At 55.8% G+C, this 18,094-nt stretch overlaps 1 protein-coding gene across 3 annotated transcripts in view; it reads left to right on the plus strand.

The window, feature by feature from the left end:
- TBL1X (transducin beta like 1 X-linked) overlaps nt 1-18,094 on the plus strand; it is a 135,624-nt gene that overhangs the window by 2,383 nt on the left and 115,147 nt on the right. The window lies entirely within an intron of this gene.

The following is an 18,094-nucleotide window of genomic DNA, read 5'->3' on the forward strand; positions in this document are numbered from 1 at the left end:
AGGCCCCGGGGCTGCTGTGTTTCCGAGGCGCAGAAACTGTCAGGGAAGTCGGGAGCCCGCGGGCTCCGGCGAAGGGAACGGGCTGGGCACGACCTCGGAGGGTCGGGGGGCGCCGCTGTTCTGGCGCGGCTCGGGAGGGTGCAGACCTGTTGCTCGCGGGCTCGGGGCAGGGCTGACCCCCGGATCCACTCCCCGGGCCCTGCTCCCGAGGGGACTTCACCCGTTGGGGCCCAGTGCTCTGAACGGGGTGTGGGGTGGGGGGAGGGGTGGATGTGTCTTCGGGCGCCGGTGGCCGTGGGGTATGTCCCCATTTAGGGTCGGCCGAGGCCCGCCCGCGCTGGGATGGGGCCTGGGCTTCACGTGCGCGAGTCACACTCCTTGCACGGCCTCCCGTTCTCCCACCCAAGCGCGTTGGCAATTCCATAAAGTTAATGGGTCGGAGGTGCTTTTTCGCCCGGTTGGTGATGTCGTGGAGCAGAACCCCAAAAGAAACAAAAACCCAGCTCCTGTCGCCTCTGCAACTGTCGCTGCTTTGCCTGACCGATCACATGCGGCTTGACCTGGCTTCTGGGTGCTCTTCTGTCCCGACGCGCAGCCTGAATCCGTGGTTCCGCCCGGAGGTGGAGGGGCGGGACTCCAGACGGGGCTCTGGACCCCGTCCAGACGGGGCTCCAGACGGGGGTCCAGAGGGACGGGGGCGCGGGGCTGAGGTCCCCAGCCTGGGCCGCCGGGTACAAGTGCCGCGGAGGATTTTATGCAAAGTTTACAATTAGTCGTTTTTAGAAAAGACACGATTAGGAAGGGGGAAAAAAAAAAAGAACGTTGAGTAGGGAGCAAGGAAGACCTTGAGGTGATGTTTTTATTGAAAGGATAGGCATGTGTCAAATGCGCTGCAGATTTTAGTGGAAAACCACCGAGCGGGGATAACTGATCAGGAATAAACCTGAAGTTCATCCCTTGACCCACTTATTAAAATGGCCCCTCGAGGGCATTGCCGGGCAGAAGGGAACACACCTGCGTGGCAGAAACGGCGATTTTCGGTGTTTCATCGGGTGGTGTGTATTTTGCCCCCGTGGTGGGCTCAGTCATTTCGGCCATCGGTCGGTCGTTTTAAAGAAGAAAGGATGATAAGGACGGTCCCCTTGTGGAGATAGCGCAAAGCACATATTTCAGAATTGGGGGTCATTTCATCAGTTGGATCCTTCGCTCGAACAGAGTCTCTGGGAGGCGTTCCTCCCTTTGCGATGCCTGGGTAAATACTCATGAACAAATGTCGCCAGGGGCTCTGTCAGGCCCGCAGGACACACCGGGAGCAAGACAGGCCACGCAGAGAGGACAGTGGGGCCTGGGAAGGGGCCGCCCCCAGCAGCGGGGCAGGCCTCCCTGAACCCGGAGGGCTGGCCCTGCACTTCGAGGCAGGCCTTGTCAGCACCCCAGCTTCAGTTGCCCAGGTGGGTCCCCGACTCTCCCACGCTCGACCCCTCCCGGAAGCCCGGGGGATTGGGAAGGGGTCGTGCGCCCTGTCTTCGCGGCTCTGGTGTGTTGTGGGCCTGGAATCGCCTTTCTGTGCCAGAGCTGCAGTTCAGTCACCTGTGTGATACCACACTGAGCCAGCCCCCGGGGCTGCGGGGAGAGTTCCCGTGCAGCCCCCAGGGTGGGACGCAGAGCCCCAGGTCCCAAGTCCATTAAGACAGGTGACACCGGCCTAGCCCCGCAGCCCGGGACCTCCCTCCCGGGCCGGAACGAGGGAACCCGGAAACGGGACTGCCCGTCCAGGACCTGCTCGATCCCGTGGCCCGTGACGCCCTGCCCCTTTCTGAGGGCCGTTTTCTGTGCATGGGAAACCATCACGCGGAGCAGACACCGAGGTCCTCGCTGGGCAGTGTGAGCATAGCAGGAGCCCGGAGACCTGAGTTTTGGGAAACTATTACGAAGGCGCCTGTAAACTAGCTGTTGCTCGTCTGCACACAGAATAAGCGCGTGCACGGTACCCGAATGCCGGGTCCCGAGGAACGTACAGGCCCTAGCACCCTCTGGGAAGCAATGATTGTTTCCTGTCTGCAGCCAAGGCCCACTGCGGAACGATGCTAACGGACCTGCCGATACCTGCGTAGGACGCGCTGGAGCATCTTTCCATTCCCGGAGCGCAGCGCGTAAGTGTGGCCTTGTCCTGCCTTCCTGACTGGCTAGTGTGAATTTTCCCATTTGGAGACAAAAGCCCTTTACGTTACACAGACACACAAGCCCGGAATCTTCATTCAAACCTGGATGTACGTAGAAACCCCTCTCAACAGACTCAGGAAATGCCTACCACAGTTAAGCGATGGCTTCTCTCTGGCTTCGTTGTCCTACGTGGTAGCCATTAAACACGTGCACGTATTTAGATTGAAATTAGCTAAAATTCCGTGACAAGAGGAGTTCTGTCTTTTCAGTCGTTGGAGCCACAATTCCCGCATTGGATGGCGCACGTGGTTAGCTGCCACCATATTGGATAGCACCGAACTGACAGAGAGCTCTGTGGGAGGGTGCTCCTCTGTCGTGACTGCAATGATACATTAATAAAGGAAACAATATGGCCCTGGCCGGGTGGCTCAGTTGGTTGGAGCGTCACCCTGTACACCGAAAGCTTGCAGGTTTGATCCCCGGTCAGGCCACGTGTGGCAGGTAGTCAGTCGACATTTCGCTTACATTGATGTTTCTATGCCTTTCCCCCTCTCTAAAAATCCATAAACATATCCTCAGGTGAGGATTTAAAAAAAAAAAAGAAAACAATAGTGTTTTGTTGGGGGAAGGAGGCAGGCCATAAAAGTTTCAAGTACTTGACAGGTGGACCTTAAGGGAAAAAAAAATACCCTGAATTTCAGGCAGCAATTTACCCTCGATAGTGATTTCAGAGAAGGGACTCTTAACCCGAAATTGGTAGCTGTGGTTGGGGGAGGTGCTTCACATTAATTTTGAATCATAAAGCCAGGTCTCTCAGGCGCACGCCCTCACTGCTTCACCTTGGCTATCGCGTGTCTTCGTGCCTCAGTTCCCCCACCTGAAACACGGCGCACTCGGTCCCCACGTGCCTGCCTGAGCAGAAGGTGGCGAGCGTGCCTTGGGACGGTCAGAGCCCCGACGGTCACCGTCCTTGAGGCCCGCGTGGGTGACCGCATGTCGGGCTCCATCAGCGGTGTTTCAGCCCTTGCTTGCTGGGGTCCCCCGGGGCTCCCTTCCTGCCCTGGAAGTTCAAGTCCTAAGTATTAAGGTCCAGTCACTCGCTGTCAAAGCCTTTTGTACAAAAATGCTGACAAGGCATCCTTCCAACAAAGTGGGGCTTCACGAGAGTCTAAAAAAAAAGAGCAAGCCAGAGCGCTGTTTCCTGTCCTACCAGGTCCCTGAGTCAGGATGTTATTTTTATTACCTTTGCATAGTTGTGTGTGTGTGTGTGTGTGTGTTTTGAGAGCAACAGGTTAGAAATTTTCTTTGTAAATGAGGATGGAGGAAGGACCCACTTTTGCGTCTGCCAGTGGGGTGAGTCCCCAGGTCACCCTTGTGCCATTGGCCCCCACTTTCGCGTCCTCCCAGCACTCTGGGGGACCTTTGGTGGAAGGGTTTAACCCCCTGGACTGTCCGAGATTCTGTTCCAGGGGTGGGAAGAGGGTCCTGCGGAGGGCAGCCAGCCCTGGAGACGCCGTGCCGCGCAGGGGTCTCCCTGTGGGGTGGGCAACACCCGGCTCGAACCTGGAGCTGCCCCTTTGCCAGGGACACTCCGTGGCGTTTGCCTGGGGCCTCCCTGTCCTGGGCCTCCTCGGGCCTTGCCAGGCCAAAGCCTGAGTCTGACACCAGTCACAGCTGCTCTGTGTTGGTTGGGGGGAGCCCGGCCCAGCTGTGGGGTCTTCCTACCCCGTCTTCGCCCCTTCTCCCCGACCAGAGTTAAAAAAAAAAAGGACGCTGCATCCAAGAAGTTAAAATTTTACCCCCAAAGACGTTTTAAAAATAGTTTGAATCAGGAAGCAAGACGACAGTCATTTTGTAAACACTTTTTTTTGACGTTGGAAAGATAAACATTTTTTTCCGTCACTATTTTTAGCAGGAAGGAAGTCACTGGCCTCGGAGCGGAGACTGGATGTGACCGTCCCCTCGGGTGCTGCCTTCCTTGGCCTGCCTCTGCCTCCTCCCCGTGGGGCGGACCACGTGCCCCGCACTGGCCGCAGTGGCAGGAGCAGAGCCACCAAAACTAAACTAAAACACAGGCTGGGAGTGGGAAGGGGCTTCCAGAGTCAGCCTGTTGATAGTGGAGAAGGAGGGCGTCGTCTGGGAGAGTGTGGAATCCCGAGGGAAGAACGCGGCCGTTACGGAACGGGCGCTGGGCGCGGCGTCTTGACCAGGGGACGAGCCTGAAGACGGGCGTTCCCGTGCCGGCCTGCGCAGCGCCCTCGCCGCCCTCAAATAGGGATGCGGAGCCCGAGGCCTGATTGAAGAGGGAGGCCCGCACTGGCAGCCCCGACGCGCACACTGACTTGGAACCAATGTAACGTTCACGCGGGAGAGGCCGTGCGGACGGGCCCTGAGGCTTCGCGTGGGTCTGTTCTTGGCGGATGGGACCGCAGACGGGAGACGGGGCGGGCGGCGCGGGGAGCGAGGGAGGGGGATGGGTATTGATCAGATTCGTCGTCTCAACGTTGAACTCTAGAATTTTGCCGTTGGTGAAGGGGTCTCAGTTGGGGGCAGTTTTGATTCCTGCTGTTAAGGGGCATGCGGCCATGTTCGGTTGTCACAAGTGGGGGGTGGGGAGGGCGGTGCTCCTGGCCTTTAGGGTCTCCTCAACCCCCTGCCACGCACAGGATAGCCGCCACTCCAGAGAGCGACCATGTGCAGGCGGGGCCCGGGTGGACAAACCACCGCCAATGGTGCCGTCCCTTCTACAGGCCAGTGTTGGGCCAGGTCGGTGGGTCCCAAGGGAAAAAAATATGTATCTCTGTCAAGGTCCGTAGTTCTTGAGGCCCCGGGGTGTATTTTGGGGGTTCAGGCAGAGTTCGGGATGCTCGCAGAAGGAGGGATGTACTGGATGGATGTGGAAGGCCCATTAGGAACCAGGCCAGGAGGGGCTGGAGGGAGGAGGGGCAGGGAGTTGCCTCAACTCTGTCTCAGCACAAGTATTTTCGAGCCCCAGACCCAAGCGCGCCTTGAACGCGTGTTCCTTGATGTCTTTTTTTTTCTTGGTTTTGTTGGCGTCGTTGCAGGTTCCCTCCGTCTTACTGTGGGTCAGCTTCTTGGTGCTATTGGGGTTTGTTAGGGAACAAAACCCCCGGCAAAACCACCTGCACGTTTGCACAGGTCCCCTCTCTGTCCTCAGCCGCGGGGGGGTTAACCTGGATCCCGGGTCACCCCACCAGCGCGCAGGGGGGCAGCGGAGGGTGCAGGCAACTGAGCGGAGTTTCTGTGGCTCATGGGGCTTTGGACACTGCTTCCCTGCATCCTTCCCTAGGGCGGAGTGAGTGAGCCCCTGTTCCGGACAGCTGGGCACGACGTGCGTCTTCCTCGCCCGAGTCTTCTTCCAGCGGCCAGCGTGTCTGGTCCTGCCGTGAGCTGGGGTTCTCGGAGCCCGCGGCCAGTGGCCCCAAGTCCTGGTGACCCCCCAAGGAGCACCGGGCGTAGCCTGGGCGGGGGCCTTCTGGCTCCCGCTGGTCACGGGCTGCTGACCAGGTTTGCAGCAGCTCTCCCAGCGCTGCCTGCGACTTGGGGCGAACCTGTTACCTCCTGTCGGATGCGTTTTCTCATGGAGAGAGAAAGACAGTAAAACGTATTTCTCAGGCTTGTGTTCGAGGAGATAGGATTAGGGTCACGCTTGGAGCCCAGCATGCCTAGAGTTTCCTCCACGGTGCCGTTGGAATTTGGGTGTGGAAGTGTATCTTCATGAGTAGTTTGGATGGACGGCCTCCAGCAATTCCTTTTTTTCCTCATCTTTTTTCCGCTGTAAAGTTAAATTTCTGGGCTGGCATGCGTGTGTAGCGTGCCTGCACACACACATTCCCGCTGTTTTCTCAACTCCTATGTGATCGATTGTAAATTCCGACAGCTGCGTGGATCCGTGGGACCGGAGGTTCAGTCACAGCCCAGAGCTGTCCTCCTCTGGTTCCAGGATTGGCATCCTCTCCCCGCCTGACTCGGGACACGCCATCAGCTCTGCTCTCCTACCCTTGAGATCGATCACCTTCGAACTCAGGAGGAACTCCCAGTGGTGAGTCCCGTACTCTTCCACAACGTTCTGTGACACATGCACGTCACGCTCTGGCACCCTAGAACCGCTGGGCTTTCCTCAGACCGAATTTGCACTGTGGCTATTACGAAAAGCAAGAAACACTTAAACGTGTCGCTACAAAAGTGAACATTTGTAAGAAGCCAGCGTGACAACACATCGGCGTTCTCTCCGGAGCTGCCGCAGGTTGGCTCGCTTTCCTTGCCGGGCAGGGTGGCATGGGACGCGTTCTGAGGCCCTTTCAGAGAATGTTTCCCCAGCCTTTCAAGGCATTTAATATGGAAAACGTACCAGTAGGTTAAACTCCCATCTGGGTAATGGTTTGAATATCAAACAGGCTGAAAAATCAAGTTGCATTTGCATTAGTTTGCGGCCCCTGCGAAGCGCATTCCCGAGTCTCGGCATCTGTCCTGTGACCCTGCGTTTTGCTCTGGGCCCTCATTTTGGGTTTTCATGAGCTAATAAGGAACGGCCTGTTTTCTTGAAGAATCTTGGACCTGGCGGTTTGGCTCCTGGGGGGACCGGCCCGCTTGTGTGACGTCTTTCACCGGGGCGCGTCGCCATGGGGCCGTCAAGCTGCGCTCGAGGCTGCTCCCACCTCTGGTGTGCGAGGGTTTCCGTTAGAGAGGGAGAGATACTGCTTAAATGCTGGTTCGAGATGACAGCGGTTTCGTGGGAAGTGAAAGCGGAGGTAGCCTAACGGTGGTTCGTGCTCCACTCTTGGGCTAGTGTACTGTCCGTGATTAAACTACGCAGTTCACTTACCAACGTTAAGTGAAAGAGGGCGTATTTTACTAAATATAAAAAACAAAGAAACAGCGAGTCCGAGGACGTGAGGGCTGTTGGCGGCTTGGGGATCATTCTTGTGGGTGCTGTAGTTTCCTGGCCCCATGAGACCTTGTAAAATGATCAGAAATGATGCCCATGGCCAGGTGACAGTGTTCCTTTTTTTTTTTTTTTTCTTTAATAATTGATTTTAGAGAGAGGAAAGGGAGATGGATAGATAGACAACCATCAATTTGTTGTTCCGCTTATTATCATTGGTTGATTGTTGTATGTGCCCTGACCGGGGATCAAACCCTCAACCTTGGCACCCCGTGTGACGCTCTAGCCCACGGAGCTGCCCGGCCAGGACCGTGGGGCTCATTCTGGAAGACAGCGTCTGCCTTGGATCCCCACCATGTGTCCTGTGAGGTGGATGTGGCTGCAACGCTCGAAAGAACACAGCAGAGTGCTCCTTGTGAGTTCCCCTGGAGCCGGAGCCGGAGCAGCGCCTTTCTGGAACACTTGCCACCAGCCCTGGCCAGGAGACAGCGGCAGGGGCGGCCCAGGACCCAGCCTGGTCAGCATCCCGCGCTCCAGGATGCAGAGACCGTGCGCCAGCACAGCGAGGGCTGGGAGCCCAGCACGACCCGCGTGGGAGCCTGGGGGACGGACACTGTCCCCTTCTAGTCTCACTGACGTGCCCCGTGAGGCCTTAGCGTCTGTGCCAACAGCTGCTGGTATTGTTTGGTTCTGAACAGACCATTTCCTGCTTGTTGGAACCTCTCTGTCGACGGACATTTGGGCCTCGAGATGTTTACTCTCCGGGATGCTCTTTTATTTCTGAAATCGCTAATAACACACGCCGTCCCGTGGTCGGCCCCCCTACGTCACCGGAACTGGAGGGACCGTGAGCACCGCCGAGCCGTGCGCGACATTCCCAGCGCCACGGTGCGGGCGATCGTTGGTCCTAGCCAGGTCAGCTCTACGGGAGAACCACTGCGCAGTCCCACGGGCGGTAGAGTTTATGTTGTCTTGGAGAGAAGCAGCTGGGTAGGGGATCGATGTCCCTACCATTTGGTTCCTTTGGGGGACAGATTAAACGCGGGTCCTTGCCTGCGGTCCTTTTTCCAACAGCAGCATCTTATTGGGCATTTTAACCCCACTCAATTCTAGTGCCAGTGTCGCTGGTGAAGACTCAGCCTCCACAGTCACCAGCTTGAAAACCACGGTTGCCCGTTGCTGGCAGTCGCACGTGGGTCGGCGAGACACGGTTTGGTGTCGCTCCTAATTCGACTGTGAAGAAAGACCCCCTTAGGTTTGTATCTATAAGACGCGGGGCATTCTGTGCCCGTGCCGACCACGTCAAGGCACATGTAGGGTCAGGCCTCAGAGAGCCTGACCCAAGGGACGGTGCTCGAGATGCCCCCGGCGCAGAGGTGGGTGAAGTGAGAATTCACCACGCCACGTGCGTAGTGCGTGACGGAAGTGACTACAGACCCCATGAGCGCAGGGGCAGAGGCCTGTGGGTAGTATGGCGTCGCCTGATAAACGTCATAGGCCTGTGCGGGCCCTTAGAGCAGTAGTTGGCGCATTGTGTGCGCGCATGCGCACGCGCTTTTATGAGGAGAATTGAAACTTGCCTCGGGTTTTGATTCCCAAAGCGGCCTCAGACCCAGCCCGACCTCACGTCCTACGGCAGGTATGCCCGGGATTCTTGGAGCAGAGGAAGGCGCTGTGGACGTGTCCCCTTAGTTTTTATCTCGTACGTACAAAGTGTCTATTTTTGTGATCTACCGAAAATCATGCAATATGGGTTGAGAGCTGTACGGAAGTTACTAAGTGACTGGAGTTGGGGACACGTGCGTAGACCTTTTTCGCTGAGAAGGATTTGCGATGAAGAAACATTTTAGAGAACACGGATTGCGGGGACCTGGCGGGGGAGAGGAGGCGGTGTTCACGTCCTGGAATGTCCGTGAGACACCGGCGGATTCCCTGTCTCCTCCTTCAGCTGCCACACTGTGGGCATGTGTGTTCAGGCGTGGGTCTGCTCGGTGACGGAGACGTAGCAGTTCAAGATGGGCCGTCGCTGCCCATGATGTGAGGCAGGGAGGACAGACCACGCCGTGATGGGGTACCGTGCACATTTTAGATCTGCTGCTGCATTTGGCCTGTTTTCTTTAAAGCAGAGAAAATACGTGTGTGTCCGAGCCCGATGACAGTTCCTCAGCGGCAGGCGTGCAAGGATGCTGTGCAGCAGTGCTGTGCTTTTCCAGCATTTCATGCCTCCGCAGGGTTTTCGTCAGCGCCTGATTCTGTTTATAAATCAGCGGCTTCCGTTGATGCATGCCCTCGGGGCTCTTGGAACCAGGCTTCTTGGGGAAGACGCGCTTGCAACTTGAAAAGACAGCGCCGCGAGAGAGCGGGGACTGGCTTGTCGTGGAAGTCTTCGGGGGCCTTCGCTCTGGTTGTGTGTTGGTTGTCTTTTTTCTAGAGACAGAGGTCATTCACCGTGGTTGTGGCTGTATTGTTTTTTTTTTTATTTTTTTCCTGCGTTCCCCCTCAGAGGCTTTGAACAGAGAAACCTGTCCCTTGAGTTGATGCCCTTTTCCTAGTGTTGGCACTAACTAAACACAAAGATGGCCTTCACGACAGGGACCACGCTGCGGGCTGTGGACTTGCGAGCGACGAGTCCTTTGCCGAAGGTTTGGATTTCGTGAGATTCCGGAGGCCCGGGTTTCCGCTCCCGCGTTCTTGTTGGTTGGATTCGCGTGACGTGGTTGATGCGTTGGCTTCGGAGTTTGTGTGTGATTTCTGGTGTTCGCCCTTCTTTTTGCCTTTGTGGCTACTGGGGTTGCAGGGCTACTTTGCATATAGAAGGATGGTCACGGCTGTACATTTCTAAGTAGCAGAAGGCACCAAGTGTCAGGCGTCATTAACGCCGGTCAAGATCTACCTCCACACTCATTGTCTGTCCTTTGGTAACCTGGCATATTTATCTCTTAATTTAAAATAAATTGCTTCTCCTTATGGTAATTTTCAGAAGGCGCTTCTTGGGGAGATAGAACGGAAGCAGGAAGTCAAAGATTGTTTTTTCTTTATCCTCACCTGAGGATAGGCATATTGATTTGAGAAACACAGAGAAGAGGAGGGAGAAAGGGAAACAGTGTGAGAGAGAAACATCGATTGGTTGCCTCCTGCATGTACCCTGACCAGGAATCGAATGTGTACGTTTTTTTGTTTTTGTTTCTTGACTCCAAGCAACTGAGCCACCCAGCCAGGGCAGGAAGTCACATTTCTTTGTTATCCTATCATGCACCTTTGTCCGCTCTCTGGAGACCAAGGAAGCCCAATAACACAGTGAGTTACGATGAGTGTCTTTGGGAAGGTGCTTTACCTGCTCCGGCCCTGCCCTGGGAGAGGAAGAAGTTGTGTGAAGTGTTTGGCCTCTGCCCAGGAGCCTTGTCCAGGGCTCGCCTTCCCTTGCCGGGCAGGTCAGCCACACACCTGTGAGTTGCTGCTCCTCCGAACCGGACGCCTGTCACGTCCTGACTGGTGATGACCGTTGGGCGATTTGGCCGCGAATGCGCCCTGCGCCGCGTTGCAGAGCTCCGTCTCAGAGAGAGGCCCAACTCGCAGCCCGTTCTCAGGAGCCGCCCCGAGAGTGGGTGTTGTTTCCCACGTGCCTGTCGGGTCCACGCAACGTGCAGAGACGTACGTGTCACTTCTGGGAACGGGGCCCGGGGGGATGGAGCAGGGGGCGTGGAGGGGCCAGGAGGGCCCAAGGGTGAAAGCTGGTCGGCCGTCAGCCAAGGAGGACGTTCAGCTTCAAGAGAGACTAGAAACACAAACACGTGGATACACTCAAGTACCATTTACATAATTTATATGAGGGAAGGCAGTTCTGTCTCGTAAGGAAGATTGGGTTATTAAAGTGAGCTATCTTCATTTTTCTCCCCATACAAATAAAAATCCAATTGTAGTTCAAATAATTGTATGTGAAGCTTTATAATTGGAAGTGTGAAGCTAGCAAAATGATATAACCCTGGTTAATTACATTAGTCGACTCAAACTAAATATAGACTACGATGAGCTCATGGAAATATTTCATTTTTATCTCAGGGCAGCTCATATTTCTAGCTACATTTTGTAATTTTTTAACCATCCTGGACGTGTTTTTCAGGAAAGTGAGTTGGAACAAGACTGAATGTTTTCATTATTCCCCAATTCATGTTTAGCTATCCAGTGGCGCCCAGAAGAAGCCGTCTTTTGTGAATTTTAATTTTCTCAGTGTATAGGTTATCTCCGAGACGCGCACAGTATTAGATGTCTGCCATCCGAGAAGGGTGAGCGAGGGGGTCCCTTTTTCTGCACGGTGCTTGCTTGAAGGGGAGTTTGGGCATGACTCACAACATAGTTCCCTATCTAAGAGTAAATGTTCAGCCTTCTCCAGTTTCCTGTCGTGTTTGCTTTTCCACGGACTGTTCTCTGTTTGGACGACGGATGTATTTTTCTGTATGGGTTTCTGGTGGCCCAGATGTTCGTCGGCGTGGGATTGCTTTCCGTGCGAAATTCAGCGGCTCGGGCTGGGTGTTCCAGGCACCCAGGACGGAGGTGGAAACATGGTAGACTCCCGCGTGGCTCCTAGGATTGCGGCCGATGCATGGTCGGCTGGGGCTGGGCGCCTCCAAGCTGTGTGTTTCTCGCTTGCATCGGCACCTGCCGTGGACGTTTGCTGTGCTCTCCGACTGCTGCAGATGCGCTCCTACGGTGATGAATAATTGAACAGAACTGGAAGGCCGGCTTCCGATCAAGTTGATTTTCTAAATCTTTCTGGAGGCTACGTTACATGCCAGTCAAATCACCTAATTTAAGTGTACGGTTTGCTGATGGTGAGCAAAGTCGCGCGTCCGGCAGCCATCATCCCGGCGTCGAATGGGGTGCACCGTGCGACGTGGCAGCTCTGGCTCCAGCATGGTCAGCTGCCCACGGACCTGCACGGGCACTTGCATGTTTATCTGGACGGAACCAGAGGCCACCCGTTTTGCTCTGTGTTCGTTCTTGCTTCCTCTTCGCTCAAGCATCCCTGACGTGCAGGGTGTAGTGCACGGCTCTTTAATTAGTTCTCTCCTGTTGGTTCTGCTGAGGTGCTGGGCTCCCAGACATGCCGATCAGGATGCTGACGAGTCCATTCCCAAGACACTTGCTCGTGCCTTGCTGGGGTCTCTCTGCCGCCCTGGACCACGCCCCTACCCCCGGCAGGCAGGCGGCGGCCCCTTTTGTCGACAGAGAGGGGGACCGCCGTGTCCAGCGTTTGGTCAGGGCACGCACATGCTATGTACGTGTCGCTTGCCTGGCTTCTCCCAGTGACCGTGGCGATGGGGGGGGGTTGCCCACGAGGTGGTCCGTGTCACTTACTCGGGCCGCTTCCTCGCTGGGTGGGATTCCAGCGGCTCCACATCGTGTCAATTTGTTCGTTGGACACATGAGCTGCCTCCGCTTGGGGGCTGTGACGGGTCCAGCTGCGATGAACGGTGCTGTGGCCGCGGCGGTTGCCAGGCCCCGCCCCCCGCATGTCCGCCTCCGTGAGTCTGCGTGGGGCCCAGGACTCTGCATTCCCAACAGGTTCCCCGGCGCTGCCGGTCTGAATGTGGCTCCTACGGTGGAGCAGCGACAAGTTATCCCTAGACATTTATTACCATAGGCAGTCTGTGTCTTACTATCTTTTCTATTTTTATTTTCAATTGGGGGAAAGATGCTACTTTTACTGTAAACTTCCGTGCCAGCTGTTCTTTGGCAAAGCATCTTCCCGCACTTGGTTGTGAACCCCAGGTCTTCCCACGGTGCCCACGAGCGCATCCCATCGGACTGCCTGGCTCACAGCTTCTCACCCTTTGCTCCGCACCTCAGGGCGTTTGCTGCAGGACCCTGGCGCAGGGGCCGCGGGCAGGGGGTGGCCGTGCAGACTCCGCGGCTCGTTCCGCCGGCACACCTTCTGAGGATGCTGTGATTTTTACAGATCCGCAGTGACGGCATCGTTGGCTAATATCCTCATTTCTTCCTCTTCTATTTCTTTAATGGGACAGCTTTATGGAGATATAATTCACATACCCTGCAACCCACCCAGTTCAAGTGGGTAATTGAGAACTTTCCTTCCTGGTATTTTTACAGAGTTGGGCAACTGTGAGCACTTTCATTCTAGAACACTGCATCACCTCCAAAGAAACTCTGTCCCCAGGAAGCCATCCTCCCTGTCCCTTGCTGCCCCTCGCCCCCAGCAGTGCCCCATCAACTCTTTCTCTCTGGATTCTTGCTCTTGGAACATCTGCTGTAAGTGGAATCAGGCACAGCGTGGCCTTCGCGTCTGGCGTCTTTCACGTGTTATTTTTGAGGCTCTTCCACGAGGCAGCACGTGCCGCCCTTTCTTCATACCCTGCTGTGGAAACTGGGTACGTGGCGAGGCTCGGGGTCAGGGGTGCGGAATCGAGGTGGAAGGACGTCCTGGGCTCAGGAAACCAGACCCGGCCGCCCCTCTCAGGTGACATGGAAGATGGAAAATGCTTCGCAAGTGCGGTGTTGCTTCTGTAGCCGATTTTAGTTCAGTTTCCTCCCTGGCCCACACGGTGGCTGCTCTGTGTAGCTTTTCCAGCCTTCTCCCTAAAGGTGAGGACAGGAAGCGGTTACGGTCCAGCAGCTGCACCGGTGGCCCGTGTCCTCGTGCGGCATTTTTGGGTGGGGTTTGAGGAGGGCCTTCCCGCCCTGAGGTCGTGGGGTTCCGGCCTGATGTTAGCTGCTGTCAAAGGCCTCTCCAAAGCCACAGCCCCGGCTTCCGCCGTCACCGAACCCTGGAGTTGTTGGCTTCCCTGAATGTATAAACCTCTCTTCCTGTAGGACCGTAGGTACCACGTGAACTCTTCCCGTTTACGACCTGACTACTGCAGAGAGCAGAGGTCCGACGTGTGTCTCCGGGGTTGGCAGGGCGACGTGCGTTTCTGGAGGCGCTCGGGGAGAACCCGTCTCCTTGTTCTTCTTCTTCTTGTTAGGTTTTTCCCCAGCCTCTAGGCGTAGCCTACACTCCGTGGTTTGTGGTCCTGTCTCTCGTCTTCACTGCCGGCCGCGTAGCATCTCTCTGACCATCTCTCCAAAGGGACATCTCTCTGTGGCCACAGCCGGGAAAGAGTCCCCGCTTCTGAGGGCTCACGTGGTGACACTGGGCCTACACAGGTGACACAGGCTCATCTCTGCGTCTTGAGATCCTTCACTGCATCATGCGTGCCAAGTCTCTGCCCCGGAAGGCCACACTTTGCAGGTCCCAGGGGTTATACATGGACTGTCTTCAAGGGGAGACTATTTCCTTTGTTTCTGTCTGTTGGTTTCTCTGCAGCTTGTGGGCCTTGTATGTTTAGTTAACGTTCGCTGTTTTCCCCACGGACAGTTGGGTGCCGTGGGGCCATTTGGCTTGTGTGCCTGTCTCTCCCACAGCTGCAGCCCCCGCTGCGTCCGACTGACCCCAAGCCCATCCTGCAGCTGTTTTCCGTCTTGGGGAGCCCGGGATTGTGGGTGCAGCTTGCGGGCAACACACGGTATGTCCACTTTTTCTCTTTCTTTCCCAGGCACCGTCTGTTTGTGGGGGGCGTGTCTTGGGGACTCCGCGAGAACCACCCCGTGGACGAAGAGTGTCCAAGGCCAGGTCAGCTGTGGGAAACGCAGCATCGCTGGCACACAGGCAGCAGGTGGGGCACCGCCCCCGCCCCCCGCTCCCCCGCACCCAGGACTTGGGACATACCCTGTGTTCCTTTATGGGGCCTGAATCAATGGACTGGGGCTAGGAAGACAGGTGGTATTAGGGACAAAAGAGTCATGATAACATCTACGCGTTCGTCAGCATTTTGGTTCAAACACATTTTAGGAGTGTATTAGTCAGCTTTCTGCTCCGCTACTATTGCGTAACAAACAGCCCTCCAATTCAGAAGCTCATAGAAACAGGCACTTATTTCTCGCTTACTAGTCAGCTCTGGCTCCCCCTGGGCTCAGCTGGGTGGGATCAGGAAGGGCGGGTCGGGATCTGGACTGGTTTTAGGGCTGGGCCACGTTCGTGCTGAGGCCAGCGGGTTCTTGGGGCGGGCCTTCTCCCATCTGGTGAAGCCACGTTAAATCATGCAGGCACATCTAAAACCTCTGCTTGTCCCACTCACTAGCATGCAAATAACAGATCCAACATCCATGGGGGTGGGGAGGCAGGTCCTGCCAATTTGCATGGCAAGGGGAACAAGTGTGTGTGTGTGCTACGGGGCGGGGGGGGGGCGGGGGGGTTGTGTGGGAGGGGCTGGTTGCATCCAGGAAAACGAGCTCTGCAGGTGGGTGTGGGGAGCACAGGTGCTGGTTGGATGCGGGGCCAGCTTGGTTCTACCTCAGAACAGCGGTCCTCACCGTGGGCCTGAGAGCGGGGGGGCGGGAGGGGTGGCATTTGGCAGGGGACCTTTGGCCGTGTGTGGAGACATACTTGGCTGTCACAGCTAAGGAGCGGACAGGGCGTTGCTGGTATGCAGTGCACGGAGTCTAGGGGTGCTGCTAAAGACTTAGAAGGCATGAGGCACCCCCCTCCCACCCACCCTGGGAATTGTCTGGCAGGGACACAGGCGAATTGCAGATGACTCTCACTCCCTCTGAAGCTGCGGAACCACGCCTCGCAGAGCTGTCCCAGCTGGGAAGGGGACCTGGCGGTCCTTTCCATGCACAGGCACGCGGGGGCCGAGGAGAAGGGCACCATCTAGCGCCTCCCGGGGCCTTTGTAGGCGCAAGATGAACGCCCAGTAGTGCTGGCTTGCTCTCTGGGGTTCCTGTGCTAGTTATCATTTGCTTTGTACAGTATTAATTCTTTTACGTTTTTATCAATGCTTTACTATTGCTCAGCCTAATAAACGGACCATTTATTTGGTGTCGAAAAATCTGTTTTTTATTAGATTTCCATTATGAGCTTAGTATTTTTTTTCCCTCCAGGTGGCCTTTTGCCAACTCTTTCTTCTAAGTGCGTATTTTCTTTTTCCTCACGAGGTAGGTTGCGAGTTCTTGACGGCAAGGGTCATGCTTCACGGCTCGGACACGTGCGTGCGCAGATGGGGACAGTCGGTCGGCTGCGAGTGGTGTCCATGGCTGTCTGTGCTGATGGGTCATTTATGAGCCGCGCACGGGCCGGCCTTTTAACACCTCGCTGTAAATCATGCTTCCGGTCTCCCAGGCCAGTGTGTAGCGAGGTGGTGCTTGGTGGCCGTGTGGCAACAAGAAAGCGTCGAGCTCCTTAGCGGAAGGGCGCCGTGCTGCGGAGAGGCGCCCGCCTCAGTCCCCCTCCTCTGCGTGGGTGGAGTGGGGGATTGAAACGGTGCAGGTATGACAAATGGCAGGGCAATTGCTTGCTGGCTGGGTGACCAGAGAACAGTGCTGTGAGGTGACGCTCTTATCTGTGCACCCTTCCACGGCCCACAGAGGGAGACGTTCCTTTGAAAACATAGCGCAGACGCATTTGGCTCCGGCCGCGACTTTCCACCGGTTGTCCTGCAAGAATTTAAAAAATGCAATACCTGACTGTTCCGTCGGGGCACCGACCTCTTTTCCCTTCACGTGTCAAATAAAGAAAACAACGACAGGAGCCAGCACAACACTAGCTGTGGGGCATGAATGACTCGCAAATATATGTACAGTTTGTTTTTTTTTTTTGGTCAGGTCGGCAAAACAGACATTTTTCGGTGTGCCACAGAAGTTTAATAATGAGCTTTTGGGTGCCGTGAAATGAACGAGGTGGACAGTCACCGCTCTAGGGCGTACTTTGTCCCAAGAATTCGTGACAACTTGCTTACCAGTGATGGAAATAATTTCATTATCAAAGACTTTCCTTTTCCAGTTTAGTGATGATTCATTGGAGCGGCTCTCCGTGCTGCAGCGGTTGCGAGCGCAAGGCTCCTGTTCTTTCGGATCCTGCCTGCGGGAGGGAACCCTCCCTGGCAGGGAGGGGAGGATGCACCTGTCCTTTAGCTGTTCCGTCTTTAAAAATGTTTTCAATTGAGATGGGATTGATACATAACATTGTATCCATTTCAGGGGTGCATGATTGGATACATGGATACATTGCACAGCAATCACTGCAACACGCTCGTTAACATCACCACCACACAGAGCTGCAGGTCTTTTTTCTCTTGTGATGAGAACGTGTAACATGTCCTCCTTAGCAACGTCCAAATAAGCAGCAGTGTTGTGAACTATATCTAACGTGCTCCACGTTACATCTCAGGGACTCCCTTGTCTTATAACTGGAAGTTCGTTCCTTCTGACCCCCCTCCCCCTGTTGCCCCCCACACGCCGCCGCTGCAGCCACCTTCCTCTCCTCGGTACCTCCACGTTCCGCGGTTTGCCAGTGACATCATGCCTCGCCTGTCTGGACACCACACGGCTATGCCTGACAAGCAGATGACCTAGGAACTCACGCGTAGTCAGAGAGGAGATGAAAAGAGAAGCACATGAACTAAAGGCGGAGGGGCGCTGGGCGTCAGTCGGCACCGCGCGCGGATGGACGTTGGCCGCCGCGGCGCGTGGGTCTGGCAGGTGTGGATGTCGTTTTGCTACTGGTGGGGTCGCTTCCAACGCTGTTTTTGTCTGGAATGATGTTTACATTAAAATGTAGAGATTGAGCAGTTAGGAAAGCAGGGTCAGTTTCGGGAGAAGGAGTACACGCTCCGCAAGTGAGGGATGGCCCTTGTGCCTGAGCTAGGAGCCACTTGGGGAGAGGCCACACTTCTCATCCTGTTCTGCTTGCCTGTATCCAGGCGTCCTGAGCACAGCCCTGGCTGGTGCGGCTCTGTGGGTTGGACGTGGCCCTGCAAAGCGAAAGGTCACCGGAGAGATGGCCAGTCAGGGCGCGTGCCTGGGTTGTGGGCCCGGTCCCCAGTCGGGGCGTGTGCGAGAGCCGACCGATCGATGTGTGTCTCTCTCTCATTGATGATTCTCTTCCCGTCTTCCTTCCCCCCCTCTAAAAATAAACAAATACAATATTTTTACAAATCGTTAAGTGTAAGAAGATGTCGTGAGGACGGCTGT

Source organism: Pteronotus mesoamericanus, unplaced genomic scaffold (genome assembly GCF_021234165.1).
Source record: "Pteronotus mesoamericanus isolate MK-2021 breed Mesoamerican mustached bat unplaced genomic scaffold, CSHL_Meso_final contig_65, whole genome shotgun sequence".
NCBI classification, from domain to species: Eukaryota; Metazoa; Chordata; class Mammalia; order Chiroptera; family Mormoopidae; genus Pteronotus; species Pteronotus mesoamericanus.